Source organism: Bos indicus, chromosome 12, assembly GCF_029378745.1.
Source record: "Bos indicus isolate NIAB-ARS_2022 breed Sahiwal x Tharparkar chromosome 12, NIAB-ARS_B.indTharparkar_mat_pri_1.0, whole genome shotgun sequence".
Lineage (NCBI taxonomy): Eukaryota > Metazoa > Chordata > Mammalia > Artiodactyla > Bovidae > Bos > Bos indicus.
The window spans coordinates 30,505,747-30,520,394 of NC_091771.1; positions in this window are offsets into that span (position 1 = coordinate 30,505,747).

Sequence of the window (14,648 nt, forward strand, 5' to 3'; positions counted from 1 at the left end):
AACCTACCCAGGGTCACAAAGTTAATAAGTTTACTGAGTGGGATTTGAACCCTGGACTTTCTGATACCAGAGCCAACGTTCTTCACGCTGTTCTGTCTAGACTGATATTTTGCCAGCTTGCACCATGAATATCATGACTGTTTTATGGGATTAGACAAGGTCAGGGCTAGGGCTAGGGTTAGGAGTCAGGTGTTTTCTACCTGGCAGGTCCATGTCAAATCCCCTGGGGGCAGAGAAGAAGCTTGTTTGGTAGGAAGGGTCTTTGGGGTTCAAGAAAAGGGGGTGAGTAGTGGGATGGCAGCTGGACATGGAGGTGGGAATGTTTCCTGCCAGTTGGGAGCCCAGGGCCAGACCACCCTTCAGAATTCCCCTCTGGGTGGTCCACATCCCCTGTATCACAAACTCAGTGGATTTAGCTTAGCAATGATTTAAATTAATGGTGTAAAGATTTGCTAAATGAATCCAGCCACGAACACTCAGATATCTCAGTAAAGATCCAGTGCTTGGGAGATGGTGCTGAAAAAAAAAAGCCATTTTACAAGAAATGGCTCCATTAACGAGGCAAAAGAAAATGGGAAAGAAGAGGGGGCCGTATAGCCTTCCTTCCGCACCCCCCTTTCACAATGACGGTCTGAGTCCAAACCAGCATGGAGGATGAAGTCACAGCTGGTTTTGCTTTTTTTCCCCTAATGCTGAAGTATAGGGAAATCTTTAATTTTCACCAGTCCTGGGGGCTGGAGGTATGAAATTTTGCTAAATAGAATGCCCCTACTAAGCACATTTTATTAGTTCTACTCTCTGACGGTGCTTTCAATGTTTAAAACAGTGGCTTTAAAAAGCCTCTGGGGGATGCACAGCAATCTCAGTTAATCCCATAATAATAAAACCCAGCAGCTAAAATGCTGCTGTTACAATAATGACCAACGAACAGGCTTTAAGATGGATGGTGAGGAGGATTTCTTGACAAGGAGCATTACGGATTCACCTTGGACTCTCTCTCCTTCCTTAGCTAGCAGAACAGGGCTCATCTTTCTTGTCGGGCTTTGCTGAGCTTGCCTAGAGGCAGATGAGGTAACCTCTCAGCAGTCTGTCCCATCCTGTGGGTCTGAAGACATCCCTAGTGACCTAGCTCAGTGAGAACTATCTTTTCCATTCTGGGCTGAGTGTGTGAAACCTCAGCAGAGTCCACCCAATAAATATGCACTGAAGAAAGCCAAAGTGTCAGTCACCTAGTCGTCTCCAACTCTTTGCGACTCCATGTACTGTAGCCAACCAGGCTCCTCTGTCCATGGGAATTCCCAGGCAAAAATACTGGAGTGGGTAGCCATTCCCTTCTCTAGAAGATCTTCCTGACCCAGGGATCAAACCTGGGTCTCCCGCATTGCAGGTAGATTCTTTACCGTCTGAGCCACCATAGAAGCCCTAAGCATGCTGGAGTCTGAAGACATCCCTAGTGACCTAGCCCAGTGGGAACTGCCTTTCTCATTCTAGGCTGAGGGTGTGAAAATTCAACAGAGTTCATCCAAAGAATATGCACTGGGCAGCCTCTATATGCAAAGCCCTGCGAAGATTTAGAGCAGGAAAGGCTGAAAATGGGGGTAGGGACTCCAAATTCAAAGAACTGACATCTAATGGAAGACAGAGGGTGTTCATGTGAATCTAAGGCCAAGTGAAATAGGAAAGAAATTAGAAGTTGCAGCAAAGGGTGGAGGGAATTTGGAAGAAGAAATAATTTAGAATGGCTCAGCAGTGGATAAATGCTTCTGGAGAAGGCAGTAACTGGGATCACTTTTTAAAGAGGAGTGGGATTTTGATAACTGGAAAAGGGGGAAAGGATCCAAGGTGGAAGAAAGAGTATTAGCAGAGACACAATTGTGTGGCTGTATGGGTTTTTCTGGGCTTTCTGGAAGCAAAGTACAGCTCTGGGAGAGTAAAGAGTTGGAATTCACAGACTTGAAGGCCACACCCAAGAGTTTGCTCTTTACCCCACAGATGACAGTGAGGTTTTGAAAGGAGGGAATGAGCTAACCATGAGCTAACCTTTAGGAAAGTAACTCTGATGATGATGTAAAACCAAAAAGAACAACAAAAAAAAAACTTTTAGGGGCATATAACATTTTGTCCACAAGGTCAAAGGTACCATGGCTTGTCACCCAGACCAGAAAGAGAGTTCCAACATGGAAAACTTCTCGTCTTGATCCTGAATGCTATATTGTCCGTTCAGTCCTTTGATAAGTCTGGGAACAAGGCATTTACTGGCATTTTCCAAGAAGGTTCCATTCATACGTGATCGCGTGACAGTATTGAAAACAGAGGTCTTCTAGACCCATCACTTGTGAGACGCCTCTCAGGGTTTGGCGTTGCCTCTGGTTTCCAGCTTTATATCTAGTGACTTCACATGGCCATAGGTATCCTGAGAAAAACAGGGTCAGCTGAAGCTAGCAACCGGGCAGAAAGAAGACTAAGCTTCAGGGGTGACGGGGGCAGGGCGGTGTATGCTATCCTGGATAGGAGAGATTGTTCCTCCATCATTTTCATGAGCCATGATTTTTTTGTTTCGTTGGTTCTGTAACACAGATTGAGTCCTATTTGCAAGGCCATTGGAGCCACTTTCATCCCTTTTGATTTCTTTTTTATAACTCACCTTGTACTCTACTTCCTTGATCATGACGCACAGATAGCATCCTGCATCGTCATTGAATCCATGGTGCCTGCACTCATTCTGGGCACTACGTGGGGGTGGCCGGCACTGAAGAGAGGAGATTCCTTCTCCTCCCTTCAATGGACAGGGAAACAATGTAAAACTCCTCCTCTCAGCCCACCTCCCACTCATCCACCTCTTCATGGATTTAGTCAACAAATACTTACCAAGCATGTATTATGCCAGCTGCAGCATCAGATAGAGAGAGTGCAGGAGAACCAGGCATGCTCCTGGCCCTGGAGGAAGTTTAGTGTCAACAAATCATTGGTGGTGGCAGGGTGCACGCCTGAGTGGGGGAGGGATAGGAGCCGTGGTGGAGGGGCGGGGGTGAGAGGTGGGGAGGTGGGGGGGTGGGGGGTGGGGGGATGGGGGAGATGAGGGGGGTGAGGGCGTGGGAAGCGGGAGAGACACAGCCCAGGGAAGAGGCAGGGACCTGCTCTGTGAAGTGAGGGCAGGGAAGGAGGGCAGTTCCAGGCAGAATGAAGAGCAAAGACAAGTGTCTGCGGGTGATGGAAAATGGGTGAGAGTCTGAGGCCCTGGAAGAAAGCCAGGTGGGGGACGAACAGGAACTGCAGAGGGTGACATGGGGAGGACACTGCAGAGGAAGATGGGTTCGTGTCACTGTAGACTCCGCTGTAGACGTTGGTACCTGCATGACGTCTCAAGGTGAGTTCCTCGACCTCTCCAGCTTCCGTTTCCACTCTGTATAATGAGACTAGGGCAATACACCTGGAAAGGCAGGTTTGATGGGACAATGACAAGTGAACTGCTTTGTAAACAATCAATTATTCATAACATTAGACAATCAATAAAGCATATGGAGTTTATTAACTCCAAGTTCTATAAGACAGGTCTCTCACTATATACCATTGAAAATCTCCCCAAACCCACCAAGCACACAGCCTGATGCTCCATAAATGTTGGGTAAACTGAGTTGAAAGAACTGTCGATGTCATTTGCCACAGACTGCAGGGGACAATGGGAGTGGGGGAGGGGAGATGGTCCTTACAGAGCCCCGAGCCATGGTGTTGAGATCTTGAGGGACTTGGGGATGTGGTCTTAGAAGCCAAAATAGAGCAAACCAGTGATGTTCTGACTTCATAGTGAGTCTGAATTCAAATGAAATAAAGCTTCTAAACAGATTCATCCTAACCCAATTTATCTCACTTGGGTACATTTTAAACTCAATTTGATATATACAGCTCACTACATGGCAAGGAAACTGTTTAGAACTTTTATTGCCCATATAAGATTTCTAGTCCCACAGATAATAAAAGAAAAAAAAATACCCCAAAGCTTCAGCATAGGATCTTCATAAATAGTGGAGATGGCTTATCTTTACACTAACCGAGAGGGAGCCCTTGTGAGCAATGCATAGGTAAATCATTAACAATTTGTGTTTCTCTTCGTTTGTTTAAAAGCCATGGAAACTATATACACTCAAAAGTACTGGAGACTGGGGAGGTTTTATGTCTTCCCCGATGGCTCAGAGGGTAAAGAACCCACCTGGAATGCAGGAGGGTTGATGCAGGTTTGATCCCCGGGTTCGGGAACGTCCCCTGGAGAAGAAAATGGCAACCCACTCCAGTATTCTTGCCTGGAGAAACCCATGGACAGAGGAACCTGGTGGGCTACAGTCCGTGCGGCTGCAAAGAGTCAGATACGACTGAGCACACACACATAAAAGTTCTGTTTTCAAGAACTCAGGGAATGTTGTAGATGATTATCGTCTGTGAAACCTGAGAATGAGCACCATCTCTGATACTTACTGGCTGCGTGACCTGGGGCGAGTTACTCAGCTAATCTGAGAGTCAGACAGTTTTAGTTTGAAGATGTAGATGACCACTGTAACCAAATCATGCCTGTAAAGGATTTAATGAGTTAAAACAGTGCCTGGTGAACTGATCTAGATTGATCAGTAGGTTAAGGATGAGACAGATGCTATAACAGAGAAAGATCTTTCACATGATGTGTGTTATTCAGAGAGACAAGGAGATTATCTTCCTTAAATATATCTATAATAGGATTGGTTCGTATTATAGATGTCCAGCTCAACAGAGATGAGATTCTTCTAGAGGAGACAACTTTATTATCTTTATTTAAAGGCTTTATTAACTCTACCAAAGCCTTTGTATACAAACTGGAAAATTCTTAAAGAGATGGGAATATCAGACCACCTTATTTGCCTCCTGAGAAATCTGTATGCAAGTCAAGAAGCAACAGTTAGAACTGGACGTGGAACAACAGACTGGTTCCAAATCAGGAAAGGAGTACATCAAGGCTATATATTGTCATCCTGCTTATTTAACTTATACGCAGAATACATCATGAGAGATGCCGGGCTGGATGAAGCACAAGCTGGAATCAAGATTGTTGGGAGAAATATCAATAACTTCAGATATGCAGATGATACCACCCTTATGGCAGAAAGCGAAGAACTAAAGAGCCTCTTGGTGAAAGTGAAAGAGGAGAGTTGGCTTAAAACTCAACATTCAGAAAACTAAGATCATGGCATCTGGTCCCATCACTTCATGGCAAATAGATTGGGAAACAATGGAAATAGTGAGAGACTTTATTTTGGGGAGCTCCAAAATCACTGCAGATCATGACTGCAGCCATGAAATTAAAAGATGCTTGCTCCTTGGGAGAAAAGTTATGACCAACCTAGAAATCATATTAAAAAGCAGAGACATTACTTTGTCAACAAAGGTCCGTCTAGTCAAAGCTATGGTTTTTCCAGTAGTTATGTATGGATGTGACAGTTGGACTAGAAAGAAAGCTGAGTGCTAAAGAATTGATGCTTTTGAACTGTGGTTTCGGAGAAGATTCTTGAGAGTCCCTTGGACTGCAAGGAGATCCAACCAGTCCATCCTAAAGGAAATCAGTCCTGAATATTCATTGGAAGGACTGATGCTGAAACTCCAATCTTTTGGCCACCTGATGCGAAGAACTGACTCATTTGAAAAGACCCTGATGCTGGGAAAGATTGAAGGCAGGAGGAGAAGGGGACAACAGAGGATGAGATGGTTGGATGGCATCACTGACTCGATGGACCTGAGTTTGAGCAAGCTCCGGGAGTTGGTGATGAGCAGGGAAGCCTGGCGTGCTGCAGTTCATGGGGTCGCAAAGAGTCGGACATGGTTGAGTGACTGAACTGAATTGAGAGGAGACAACATCGTAACATCCACAGAGGCTGCAAAAGGGTTCCCTAAAGGATAAATGCATGGGTCATAAATATGGCCACATGCACCACTATTATGAGTCCATGAGCCCCTGAGACTTGAGTGGAGCTGAGGATGCCCTCTGACTAGGATAAAGCTTTTAAATCATCCAGACAAAAGAGATCCGTGACAGAGCCTCGTCCATTGTGATTGACATTCATTGTCTTTGCTATTCATGGGGCTCTCTTAACATGTGACACACACCCCCCTCTGTGATGGGGACACTGTCTGGTTGCAGCAGTGTGGCTTCACGAGCATCTGGGGCATTGGAAGGATCTGACCCAATTTACCCTGTGTGTTCACTTCCCTTGGTAGCAAGTGAGAGTCTGGTACCTTACCTCAAGATGACTGTCAGATAGCATCCCTACCTCCACCTGCCCTGAAACCTTCAATGATAGAATGTGTTTAATCACTGCCTCTTCGTGTGCAATTCTTTCCTAGGAGGCAATGCAAAAGGAATTACCCAAAGGGATCCATGCTGTAAAAGCATTTCTACTCTTCGACAGGAAGCTTGAAGCAGGCTCACGAAAAGTTTCCCATCACAAATGGAGTTCATTCCTTCTCGAAATCTGCCCTCTCTTCAGTGGGCTACACAGCTCCTGGGGAGGCCAGAGGAATGTCCATCCAGCTCAGACAGCCTCTTCCCCCCTCTGCCTTCATGGTCCACTGGCTGCTGTCCCTTTTCCTCTTCCTATCCAGATCCATGTTGCGAAGAACTAACTCATTGGAAAAGACCTTGATGCTGGGAAAGATTGAAGGCAGGAGGAGAAGGGGACGACAGAGGATGAGATGGTGGGATGCCATCACCGATGCAATGGACATGAGTTTGAGCAAGCTCCAGGAGTTGGTGATGGACAGGGAAGCCTGGCTTGCTGCAGTCCGTGGGATCACAAAGAGTAGGACACGACTGAGAGACTGAACTGAACTGATCCAGATCCAGCTTTAGGAGGGAAGTGATCCCCTTGCCAGGTGCATTTTAAGGCAATGGTCAGCATTCCAGAGAAACAGCGTGTGGCCCCTACTAGACAGGAAGCCTGAGGATGCTTCTAACAGCCGTGTGGCCATTCGCGAGGCTGGGGTGGGGAACTCCAGCTGCAGGCTGACTGCAGCGTCCCATCACGTGGTTTGGCCGAGTGGCACTCCGCCGTGGACAAGTGTCCACTGCCCTTCCTCTCGATGGCCCTTCTCGTCACCTCTGGGCTTCTATTATTAATATTTCGTTCTCAGACATCACGGACTCCTTATGGTTACCAAACCTTCATACATGCGATTTACCCACTCCGCATCCATTGTTTGTTTAGCACCAGGTTACCCTTGGTGACCTACCTGCTAAACCCAGCAAGGAATCAGGTAGAGCCCTGCCCCCGGGGGGCTCACAGTTTGTGTGGCTTGATTATTAACTTGGAGGGTGGGTACGGAGAAGAGCTGTTGTCCTTCAGTCGCTCAGTTGGGGTCCGACTCTTTGCAACCCCATGGACTGCAGCATGCCAGGCTTCCCTGTTCTTCACAGTCACCTGGAGTTTGCTCAGACTCATGTCCATTGAGTCGGTGATAACATCCAACCATCCTCTATTGTCCCCTTCTCCTCCAGCCTTCAATCTTCCCTAGCATCAGGATCTCTTCCAATGAGTTGGCTCTTTGCATCAGGTGGCCAAAGGATTAGAGTTTCAGCTTCAGCATCAGTCCTTCCCATGGATATTCAGGGTTGATTGTCTTTAGGATGGACTGATTTGATATCCTTGCCGTCCAGGGGAGAAGAGAGGGTGCTTTAAAAAGATTCATCTGAGCAAAGTTTAAGGGGAGGACTCTTCACTAAGGGTGGGCGGGGTTAAGGGGACCAGACAGGGATGTTTAGACCCCCAGGGCAGTAGTAACAGGAGGAGCCACGACCACCCCAGCCCAAGGGGCAAGGGAGGACTGCAGCCCACAGGACCATTCTGCTGGGAGGGTCACCCTACAGGAGGTGGACCCTGAAAAGAGTCCAGCCTCTGCCAGGCTCTCCTCAGGTGGGGCAGAATATTAGTGGGGAGTGAGGGGGGTGCTTTTGGCAAATGCCTTGACCTCCTCTCTCCTCCCACTCTGTCTCCCAGGCCTGAACTCACTTGGCAGCCAGAGGACCACAGTGCCCACAGGGTACAGACTTTAGGGATGGCATCCAGGCACAGAGCAGTAGGGAGAGGTGAAAAATGGAGCTGGGGAAGGGAGAAGGGGCAGCACAGTGGCCCCTGCGTGTCGCCTGGGGGAACGGAGGCAGGGAGCATCCAACATGCTCAGACTGAAGTCCCAGACCCTGTCAGGAGAGGGGCTTGGTGCATTCCATCTGGGGGGCATTACTGCCAAAAATTGTCCCCCTACAGATGGCTGGCTGCTGGGGTCTGGACCCTCCGAGATGGTCCACGGACAGGCCCAGTTATCACTCCGGGAGCCACGAAGAGGTGGCGGAGCTGCAGTCACCGGGCAGTGGGGGGAGTCTGAACAAAGATCCCGAGGCTCTGCTTCAAAATCACGTACGAAATACGATATGGCCTTTGTTTTCGAGCCATGTATAAGCTCACTATGGGGAGCAAACCTAGGTAGAAAAATATGAAACAATGACAACGAAGGCAGTGGAAATAAAAAGCCGTCAAAAAACCCAGTGGCAAGCAGGTTGCTAGTGGCAAACGCAGCCGGGCCGGCAGGTGGGGCGGGCACCCGGGCGCCTGCAGCCCTTGGTGCGGGGGTGACCATGCGTGTGCACACTCAGAGGCACATGCACTGCACAGGCATGCATGCAGATACACAAGCACACAGGCATGCACAATGCAAAACCTGTTTCCACTGCTACATGGTCTCTCCTGACAGTCTTCTTTGTTTGCTTTGCTGAAATGCACACCAGGAAACAGAAGGGAGAGAGGCAGAGGTGAGGAAGACTGACAGATGGACATTGTTGCCGGGGCTCCTTTTTCAGCAGCCATGTCCCTTTTGGGTTCTGGGTTATCCCACAAGAAAATGAAGGTCTGTCTGCCTTGCTGGATTCATGATAGCTTTCCTGACGGTATGATGTGCAGCTGACACCTTAGGAATCAGGGGACTAGAGCATAGATGATTCCAGCCTAGCTCCAAAACGGATGACCTGAAGGTGGCTGATACGCTTCCCGTTTAATGATCTCCTCCTGGTTTCTGCCTTCGTGGCACCCTCAGGACCATCTTCCCACGATGGAAGAGTGCAGAGTCTCATCAACACGGGAGGGAACGGTGGGTTTGCCATCACTTTGTTTTTTCTGGGAGGTATTCGCCTCTGGCAAATCCCTTCCCATCTCCTCCTGACATTCACGTCAGCATCTTGGTACCTGGGCTTCTCCCAGATTCCAGTATTCCTGCCATGAAGCTGATGTTTACAATGACACAGATACTGCATGTCACACGTGATAGCTAAATATCCTAAGACAAGGGGATTGCAGGTGTCATTGTGTGGGTCTTTCCACCTGTTCCAGAAATGCAGAGCCTTGGAGAATGAATGGACAGGAAGCATTCACAGGAGCAGCTTCAGTGCTCAGCCCAGAACCAAAGACAGCGGGAGGGCTCTGCCTTCTGTGGGGACACCGTGCTTCGTGCGGCTGTCTTGCAGCAGTTAGACTAGGGGAATAATCCCAGTATTTGAAAATGGCTTTATTGGTGAAGATGCTGAATCCTTCACGTTTCCTGAAACAGCACCTTTCATTGTGTGAAAAGTGCAAGTGTTAGTCATTTAGTCGTGTCCATAGCCCGCCAGGCTCCTCTGTCCATGGGATTCTCCAGGAAGAATACTGGAGTGGGTAACCTTTCCCTTCTCCAGGGGATCTTCCCGACCCAGGGATTGAACCTGGGTCTCCTGTGTTGCAGGCAGATTTCTTTATCATCTGAGACACCAGGAAGCACCTTTCACTGGGTCCATGTAAAACCCAGAAGAGCAGGACTAAAGAGAAGTGCAGCTGAATTCACAAAACGTGGAATAAATTGCTGACGCTTGGTCACATGACTTCTTATGTGGTCTGTTTTCCAGCTGCCAAAACGGATGCCCAGAACCTGGTGTGTGAGTCGTGCGCAGGTCTGTATCAGCTGAGACCTCTCTTGGAGACTGGAGAAGTTAGCTCCATACTGGACCCATCCCATCCTCTGTCCTGTCTCTGCTTCCCATCAGCGGCTCACCTTGCTTATTCCTGACCTTATTATTTTCACGCATGCCTTTCTCCCACTTCCCTCTGAGTCTCACAAAGTATGTAGCTTGGAGATCCACACCTGAAGAGGCCCATCATACGTGCTTGATGAAGAAGTGCCTGGACCCATGGCAAAGAGATGCAGTCACCTCTGGCCTGGCCGATCCTGTTTTGTCCTCCACTCCAGGGGCATTGTCCAGAATTACAGGTGGTCAGCACTTACTGCTGAACATATATCTTCCTGAGAACCTTCCAGGGCTCTGCCTTCTCCCATTGGTGCCTCCCTAGGTCCCCAGGCCCCTTGACTCAACACTTTAGTGTTTAAACTGGCACATGATGTAACCAAAGGCTCCCAGGGAAGGCCACCCGCCTCTAGTGCACCCACCTTAGCTACTATGTCAATAAAAGTGATTCATGTCCTAAAGCACTTTAGAATTATCTGGGTCACACCTGGTGACGCCGTCACCAGACCCCTCGATGCATTATGTATCACAGTGAGCAAACCACCCCAACCAGCCAGCCCCAAAGACCTCAGTGGCACACCAACCAGACTTTTGGGTGAGGAGGACCAACGCACCCCCCTACCTCTTACCCCCCAAGCTGGACACTTTGTACGTCCTTTCCTCTCAGCCTGACACTCAGAGGGAGACCACAGCTGCCTCTCCTTCTGCAAGACCCAGTTTTCCCAAACTCCACCCACTTGCCCAAGAAAGCGGGACTGATGGAGAGGGCAGGGGAATGTGATGCCAACATATAAACTAAACAGAATTGTGAAACACATGATTGTGGTTTGGAAGAGGTGTCAGGAAAGCCTCCTTCATTGTGGAAATTACTGTAAAATAAACAAAAGCCAGCGGGTCACCTTCTTGTGTACGTTCTTGCTGTTATTTTTCCTCCTTTTCATTTTCACCATAAGAATCCACAACCCGGCTAGGGAACAAGTCTTCCTACATAATATAAAAGCAGTAGAACTACTGGTGATATTAATAATACTTTACATTTATAGAGCATTTCTCACCTTTAAAGCGCTTTATAAAAATTAACTAATTAATTCCCTTAGCAACAAATACTTACTTTGTTGGCTTCTAGGCATATAATTCAGTAGTGGCTTGAATTATACATCTCCCTGTCGAGTGGTTTGCAATTGTTTTCAAAGGCATCACATTGGTTGAGATGCATTTTCTGTCCAATTCTGAAGTCGAATTTTAAAAATCAGTATAAAAGAAATGGGGCGGAGAGAGGAATTCTAGCTACACCAAAGTATCCCAATTATCAGCATGTGCTAAAGGCAGAAAATGTTTTCAGCACTGAATCTCATCTAAGGCTTGCTGGGTATCAACCGGCGCCCTAGTTGCTATCATCTCTGACAGGCTCACATAGAAAATTCCAGAAACGAGCATCCTTGATTCTATTTACGCCTATTTAAAAATAAAACTGACATCAATACTGATATTGCTCTGGGCTATTATTGCCTCAGGTGTTTTTCCTCTTTCCTTTTTGAGGTTTGAATCAATAGACCAGCAAAGACAATGGGTAAAACACTCCCTCCTTTTTCTTCCCTGCCCTCCCTCTGTACCTGCCCCTCCCACTCCCACACTTGTGGGTGCATTCCGTGGTAGCCTCCCTTCGGAGTACAGTTCCTGGCACTTCGTTGCTTAACCGCTCAGTTGTGTCCAACTCTTTTAGCCCACCAGGCTCCTCTGTCCTTGGGATTTTTCAGGCAAGAATACTGCAGGGGGTTGCCATTTTCTACTCCAGGGGATCTTCCCAACCCAGGGATTGAACCCACATCTCCTTCATTGCAGGAGGATTCTTTAATACTGTGCCACAAGGGAAGTCCTTTCTGGCACAGATATGCTAGCCCAAGCCACTCCTTTGGCCTCTGGGAGGAGTGGATAAGGTCAGGTGGGTGGGAGGCGGGGCCAGCGTGTGTGGTCCCCTCCCTCTGGGGCTGGGAGGGGCAGGGGGCGTGTCCCCTCCCGACTCTCTCTCCAGGTGCCCACCCTGCTAACCTTGGCCTCCTTGGATCTCCAAGCCCTGAACTGAATGCCCCACCACCCTACACACATCTTGGCAAAAGAATCTGATTAAACTCTCTTCCATCCCACTCACGTGGGGCCACCTGGTTCCATTGTTCCCCTTTTTACACTTGGAGAAACCAAAGCCTAGAGAATTCCATTGACAGAAGAGCTTGGCAGGCAAAAATCCATGGGGTCAAAGGGTCAGACATGACTTAGTGACTAAACCACCACCAAACCCCACTGGTGGCTGTAAGCTTGGCTCAAGCCACCGCCGTGACCATCAAAGCCCATGTGCTTGCGGCTGCTCCAGGAGGTCCCCTACCCGTGAGCCTTAGTATGGTAGGAACTGAGGGGATTCCAAACATGCAGAGAAGCCCACTGTGGGCCCCCCACCACTTGGACTCCTCTGAGAGTCTGCACTGGGCTCTTGGTGTTGAGAAACCCCGGCAGAGGCTCTGCTGCTGAGTCTGCCCAAGGGGCCCCTTCCCTTCCTTCCTGGGGTAAACTCTGCATATGGTCACTCTGCCAGAAAACAGACAAAGTAGAATTCTGGGGGTAGGATGAAATCTCTGCCTTTTCCTGCATGGGTCCTGCCGTTTCTGGCTGGACTGCTTTTGTCCTGAGCCGGGGTGCCCAGGCCCTGGTGGAGGACAGTCTCCCACTCGACCTGGGATTTCTGCACATTTCACAGACACACTCAGGGCTGTGACGTGACTCCAGTGGCCTGCATGTTCCGCCAGGTTCACAGCGTCCACGGCCATGTCCACCTTCCTATCTTTTAAACCTCCCCTTGGCCACACCTGGGGTTAGAAGTCCCTGTTAAAAATCAAATTCGTTTTTACAAAATCCTCACTCATAGATACTCCCCACCTCCCGTTGTAAGTTTCAGTGTCAGCAAGCAACATGCTGAGCCAAGTATCTTCCCACCCCTTGAGAAGAACTGGACCTGAAGCCAGGTGCCCTTGGAGACCCCTCCTCTGTTTGGAGCCTTGGTTCCTGCAGGAGGAGGAAGCACAGAAGAGGCCCTGGAAGCATCTCAGTTTAGGACGCAGTGGGATGTCATTGGAGTTAACGGGCCTGCCTCTAATCCCCTCTGGGCTGTCCCCCCACGGGGCTGTCCCACGTCACACAGCTGCGAGGTGCAGAGCCGGCCCCCTAACCCTTGGACCCTCAGCTGGATTCTCCCTGAGCCTCAGGCTCCTCCTCTGTGAGGTGGGGTAAGCTCATCCACCACAAGGGCTGTTGGGAGGACTGCATGGTAACACAGAGGATGCACGTAAGGCCTGAACTGGGCCTTTAGCCAGTTCCTTCCCTTCTCTTCCACAGTAGCGAGTGCTCTCCCGGCATCTACTCGGGTTCTTCCTCTATGAATGCAGGTCAAGTTCCCATGCAGAGATTCAGGTCCACTGGGAGAGGGGAATCTAGCAAAGATTCCACGAGAGGCCGTACCCTCACCCCGGCCACCCCTGCCCCCGGCGCCAGGCGCCCACACCCACAGGAGTCAGACCCACTTTGTTTACCAAACGGCGCATCCTAGCACAGCTCTGTTGCCAAGGACAACAGTGACTGCCCCGCTATTACTCAGAACACTGCTATATTCTCTCTCTCACAATAGAGAGAAAGAGCATGTTCTAATGAGGAGAGGGTACGAAAAGGCTCGGCAGCATCAGAACACCCCAAGGACCAAGCCTGAATGCTAACCTGCGAGAGGAAGTGCTTTTGGAGGAGCTTGGCAAGTGGACTGCGCTGGCCAGGTGCCCACACCTGCAGCCCCTTGTCGGTGGGTCTCAGAACATCCCCATGTGTGGCTATTCAGACATTGGGAGGGGTTCATACAGCCAGGGGGGCTTCCCTGGTGGCTCAGACGGTAAAGAATCTGCCTGCAATGCAGGAGACCTAGGTTCGATCCCTGGGTCGGGAAGATCCTCCGTAGGAGGGCATGGCAACCCACCATAGAGAATCCCACAGATCCACTGAGTTGCAAAGAGTAGAACACAACTGAAGCAACTTAGCATGCACACATGCGTACAGCCAGGAGCTCGACCTCTCAAAGGGCCAGATGACTGGGCCTTTACTGCCCTGTCCCAGGCTGCACTGATGTGTCCTTAGATGGGATGTCCTAGCTGAAGGCTAGGGGTTGCCATGGCTCCAGCCCCGTGACTCGCCATTCCACAGAGCAGACAAGGGGCAAGTGAGACCACCCACCCATCAGGCTGAATCAAGGGAACCCACCCAGCTTCAGAGAAACAGCCGGTACCAGAGAGCTGGCAGGAAAGGTCACATCCCCTGAGTGGTGCTGACATATTTAACTTCTGGATAAATTCCAGAAAAATGACACGGAGTCCCCTCCAAGGGAGAGCACAGCGGCAAGAACCCCAAGGCAAGTTCAAGACCTGTGTGTTAGGATGGGGACAATTTGCAAAGGTGCCCATAGGGAAGGGGTTAGAAAAACTACCACCCCAGAGGGCACCACCTCTGGGTGGGAGTCAGGCAGAGAGTGTGGCCACCCAGGATGGAGGCAACAGTCAAG